This window comes from Arvicanthis niloticus, chromosome 9 (genome assembly GCF_011762505.2).
Source record: "Arvicanthis niloticus isolate mArvNil1 chromosome 9, mArvNil1.pat.X, whole genome shotgun sequence".
Taxonomy (NCBI): Eukaryota; Metazoa; Chordata; class Mammalia; order Rodentia; family Muridae; genus Arvicanthis; species Arvicanthis niloticus.
Window position 1 is genome coordinate 7,185,146 of NC_047666.1, and position 6,000 is coordinate 7,191,145.

A 6,000-nucleotide genomic window follows, 5' to 3' on the forward strand; every position below is an offset into this window, starting at 1 on the left:
CTTCTCAGATCTTCTTCTATTTCTTTCTTCAGAGACTTGAAGTTCTTGTCATATAGATCTTTCACTTGCTTAGTTAGATTCACTCCAAGATATTTTACGTTATTTGTAACTATTGTGAAGGGTGTCATTTCCATAATTTCTTTCTCACCCTGTTTATCTTTTGAGTATAGAAAGGCTACTGATTTGTTTGAGTTGATTTTATATCCAGCCACTTTACTGAAGTTGTTTATCAGGTTTAGGAGTTCTCTGGTGGAAGTTTTAGAGTCACTTAAGTATACTATCATATCATCCACAAATAGTGAAATTTTGACTTCTTCCTTTCCTATTTGTATCCCTTTGACTTCCTTTTGTTGTCTAATCCCTCTAGCTAGGACTTCCAGTACTATATTGAATAGGCAGGGTGAGAGTGGGCAGCCTTGTCTGGTCCCTGATCTTAGTGGGATTGCTGCAAGTTTCTCTCCATTTAGTTTGATGTTGGCTACTGGCTTGCTGTATATTGCTTTTACTATGTTTAGGTATGGGCCTTGAATTCCTAATCTTTCCAAGACTTTTAACATGAAGGGATGTTGAATTTTGTCAAATGCTTTCTCAGCATCTAGTGAGATGATCATGTGGTTTTTTTATTTGAGTTTATTTATGTAGTGGATTACATTGATGGATTTCCTAATATTGAACCATCCCTGCATTCCTGGGATAAAGCCTACTTGATCATGATGGATGATTGCTTTGATGTGGTGTTGGATTCTGTTTGTGAGAATTTTATTGAGTAATTTTGTATCAATATTCATAAGAGAGATTGGTCTGTAGTTCTCCTTCTTTGTTGGGTCTTTGTGAGGCTTAGGTATGAGCGTAATTGTAGCTTCATAGTATGAATTGGGTATTGTTCCTTCTGTTTCTATTCTGTGGAATAGTTTGAAGAGAATTGGTATTAGGTCTTCCTGGAAGGTCTGATAGAATTCTGCACTAAAACCATCTGGTCCCAGACATTTTTTGGTGCAGAGGTTTTTAATGACTGCTTCTATTTCTTTGGGGGTTATGTAACTGTTTAGATGATTTATCTGCTCCTCGTTTAACTTTGGTATCTGGTTTCTATCTAGAAAAATGTCCATTTCATCCAGATTTTCCAATTCTGTTGAGTATAGGCCTTTGTAGTAGGATCTGACGATTTTTTCTATTTCCTCTGTTTCTGTTTTTATGTCTCCCTTTTCAGTTCTGATTTTATTAATTTGAGCACTGTCTCTGCACCCTTTGGTTAGTCTGGGTAAGGGTTTGTCTATCTTGTTGATTTTCTCAAAGAACCATCTCCTGGTTTTGTTGATATTTTGTATAGTTCTTTTTGTTTCAACTTGGTTGATTTCAGCCCTGAGTTTGATTATTTCCTGTTGTCTACTCCTCTTGGGTATATTAGCTTCTTTTTGTTCTAACTCTTTCAGGTGTGCTGTCAATTTATTAATGCATGTTCTTTCCATTTTCTTTTTGTGGGCACTTAGAGCTATGATTTTTCCTCTTAGTACTGCTTTCATGGAGTCCCACAAATTTTAATATGATGTGTCCTCATTTTCATTTAAATCTAAAAGGTCTTTAATTTGTTTCTTTATTTCTTCCTTGACCAAGTTATCATTGAGTAGAGCATTGTTCAGTTTCCAGGTATATGTGGTCTTTCCGTTGTTTTTGTCCAGGTCAAAGACAAGTCTTAGTCCATGGTGGTCTGATAGGGTACAAGGGATTATTTCAATCTTTTTGTATCTGTTTTGTGCCTGTTTCGTGACCAATTATATGGTCTATTTTGGAGAAGGTACTATGAGGTGCTGAGAAGAAGGTATATTCTTTTGTTTTAGGATGGAATGTTCTATAGATGTCAGTTAAGTCCAATTGGTTCATAACTTCTGTTAGTTTCATTGTGTCTCGGTTTAGTTTCTGTTTCCATGATCTGTCCATAGCTGAGGGTGGGGTGTTGAAATCTCCCACTATTATTGTGTGAGGTGCAATGTATGCTTTAAGCTTTAGTAAAGTTTCTTTTATGTATGTGGGTGCCCTTGCATTTGGAGCATAGATGTTCAGAATTGCAAGTTCCTCTTGGTACATTTTTCCTTTGATGAATATGAAGTGTCCCTCTTTATCTTTTTTGATTACTTTTGGTTGAAAACCAATTTTATTTTATACTAGAATTGCTACTCCAGCTTGTTTCTTGGGGTCATTTGCTTGGAGGATTGTTTTCCAACCTTTTACTCTGAGGTAGTGTCTGTCTTTTTCACAAAGGTGCATTTCTTATATGCAGCAAAATGTTGGGTCCTGTTTATGTATCCAATCTGATAATCTATGTCTTTTTATTGGAGAATTGAGTCCATTGATATTAAGAAATATTAAGGAAAAATGAATGTTGTTTCCTGTTATTTTTGTTATTGGCAGTGGTGTTATGTTTGTATAGTTACCTTCTTTTAAGGTTGTTAGAAGATTTTACTTTCTTGCTTTTTCTAGGTTGTAGTTTCCCTCCTTGTGTTGGAGGTTTCCACCAATTATCCTTTGAAGGGCTGGATTTGTGGTAAGATATTGTGTAAATTTGGATTTGTCATGGAATATTTTGGATTCTCCATCAATATTGATTGAGAGTTTTGCTGGGTAAAGTAGTCTGGGCTGGCATTTGTGTTCTCTTAGGGCCTGTATGATATCAGTCCAGGATCTTATGGCTTTTATAGTCTCTGGTGAAAGATCTGGTGTAATTCTTATATGTCTGCCTTTATATGTTACTTTAGCTTTTTCCCTTACTGCTTTTAGTATTTTTTCTTTGTTTTGTATATTTGATGTTTTGATTATTATGTGATGAGAGGTATTTCTTTTCTGGTCTAGTCTATTTGGGGTTCTGTAAGCTTCTTGTATATTTAAGGACATCTCTTTCTTTAGGTTAAGGAAGTTTTCCTCTATAATTTTGTTGAAGATATTTACTGTCCCTTTAAGTTGGGAGTCTTCCCCTTCATCTATACTTATTATCCTTAGGTTTGGTCTTCTCATTGTGTCCTGGATTTCCTGGATGTTTTGGGTTAGGAGCTTTTTGCATTTTGCATTTTCTTTGACAGTTGTGTCAATGTTTTCCATGGTGTCTTCCACACATTAGATTCTCTCTTCTATCTCTAGTATTCTGTTGGTAATGTTTGCATCTATGACTTCTAGTCTTTTTCTTAGGTCTTCTATCTCCAGAGTAGTGTCCTTTTGAGATTTCTTTATTGCTTCTATTTCCATTTTTAGATCTTGGACAGTTTTGTTTAATTCCTTCATGTGTTTGGTTGTGTTTTCTTGCATTTCTTTAAGGGCTTCTACCTGTTTACCTGTGTTCTCCTCAAATTCTTTGAGAGTGTTATTTAAGACCTTCTTAAAGTCCTCTAACATCATCATGAGAAGTGATGTTAATTCTGGGTCCTGCTTTTCTGGTGTGATGTGGTGTTCAGGACTTGTTATGGTGGGGGAACTGGGTACTGGTGATGCCAAGCAGCTTTGGTTTCTGTTGTTTACATTCCTGTGCTTGCCTTTTGCCATTTGCTTAGTTGTAGTGCTACTCACACTCACTGGTTCTGACTGGAGTCTGCCTTTCCAGTTATCTTGGTTGTATCAGAACTCCTTGGGGTATGGATGACTCTATGATCCTGAGCTCAAGCTGATCTGGGTTCAGTGGCTCTTCTAGGATATTTCAGGATATGAGTCTCCACAGTGGTAGACCAGCTAGGTGTTTGCTGTTCTGAATGTAGTTGCTCCTCTAGGATGCTTAGGGATATGGTGTCCCTTGCTCTGCTGCTGTGGGGGCCGTGTCCTCACTAGGATGCCTGCAGCTTTAAGGTCTTTGACCTCTCTTGGGTGCCTCTGCAGCTCTGTGGTCTGTGCCTTCCCTAGGGTGCCTCCAGACTCAGTTTCCAGAGGGGAGCAGATTGGCTGGGAGACTGTTTGAGCCACTGGTATCCGGGCCAGAGGCAGAAGGGCGAAAATTGTCTTTTGTATCATATTGGTTCAAGGCTCTTTGCCACTTTCTCTTCTATTAGATTCAGTGTATCTGGTATTATGTTGAGGCGTTTTTGCAGAGGCTTGAGTTTTTGCAGTGTAATAAATATGGATGTATTTTCATTCTTCTACATGAAGTTAGACCAGCACCATTTGTTGAAGGTACTTCCTTTTTTTCACTCCATGGTTTTAATTTCTTTATCAAATATCAAATGTTCATAGGTGTGTGGTTTCATTTCAAGGTCTCCAGTTAAATTCCATTGGTCAACTTTTCTGTTTATATATCAACACAATGCAGGCATAATTATGACTGGTCTGTCATACAGCTTGAGATTAAGAATAGTGATGCCCATAAGGCAGAGTAGGCTGGACTCCCAGGAGATTTAACATGCACAGCAGTGCAGGTGAGTAAGCTGCAACCCTCACACCCCAAACAGGGAGTAATTTGGGATTTGCTGGGACCCAGGAACTCCTTAAGGCCAGTGACACACAACCCTTCCTGTCTGTGCCTCCACCTGGAGCAGCCCTAAGGCTTAATCTCTGCACCGAACCCAGAAACCCGCAAAACCCAGAGGAGGCAGGAATCCCAGAAGTTCTAAAACACCCAGGCATGTAGGTGAGTCACAGTCCCCTGCCCCATACACCCTGAACAGGGAATAATTTGGGACACTCTGAGACCAAGGAACTCCCTCAAGGCAAATGGTACAGGACCCTTCTGGTCAGCAACTGGAGCAGCCCTAAGGCTTCAGATCTGTACCCAACCCCCTCACCCCCAAACCCAGAGGAGACTGGAATCCCAGAAGTTCTAACATTTAGATTTAGGATGATAGAATCACAGAATCTCAGGAGCTTGGGCACAGCAAAATTTCCAGGGTCCAGAAGCAGCCTGACTCCCAGGAGTTATCACAACCAGGGTCTCAGGATCACAGGAATGCAGAGACAGCTGGACTCCGAGGAGTTCTGACACAGCCAAGATAACTGGACAGACAGGATCCAGTCAGAACTAGTGAGTGAAGGTAGCACTGGAAATAACCAGATGGTAAAAGGCAAGTGCAAGAACATTTGCAACAGAAACCACGGTTACTTGGCATCATCAGAATCTAGTTCTCCCAACATAGGAAGTTTGGAATACCTGATGACACCTCTGTTGAAAATTGTCTGTTTAGATATGTACCCCATTTTAAAAATTGGGTTATTTAGTTTGTTCATATCTAGTATCTTGGGTTTTTTGTTTTGTATTTTTTAATAGATTTTGCATGTCATCCTGCTGCCAGATGTGGAGTTGGTGGAATCTTTTCCTAAATTGTAGGGTGCTGATTTTTCTTGTTGATGTTGTACTTTGTTGTTATAGAATCTTTTTAGTTTCACGAGGGTCTATTTATGAATTTTTGATCTTAGTGCCTGAGGTATTGGTGTTCTGTTCAGGAAGTTTTCTCCTCTGCCAGTGCATTCAGGGCTATTCCTTACTTTCTCTTCTATCAAGGATTAACAGATGAGAACCTTACACCAATTCCCAGCCTGGCAGCCAATCTGGGCAAACCAGCAGTTGTGAGCTCTGTCCTATCCCATCTGAACTTCATTTCCCTTGGCCAAAGCTCTGCCTGAAATCCCAAAGGCCTTTGGCTGGTCAGAGACAACCAGGTTAGTTCCTCAGACTCCAAGCTCCTGCCTGCTGGGTTCTCTGCAAGTCCAACAGGCATGAGGTCTGACCTGTCCCCTCTGTCTTCCATCTTCCAGATGTCCACACACCTAACTACAATGTAGATGCCTACAACTGTCAGCTACCATCAAGTGAGACCCCAACCCCAATTTCCTACCTGCACATCTGGACATAACCAGCAGTTTCAAGCAATGTGCTGGCCACTTGACTACATTGTATGAGCCACAACTCTGTCTACATCTCTGGAGACCTTCTGCTGCCCAGAACAAACAGAGGCCTGCAACCACCAGAGGCCACCAGCTCTATCTACATCTTTGGATGTTTGCTCCCTTAAGGGACTACCAGGGTTGCAA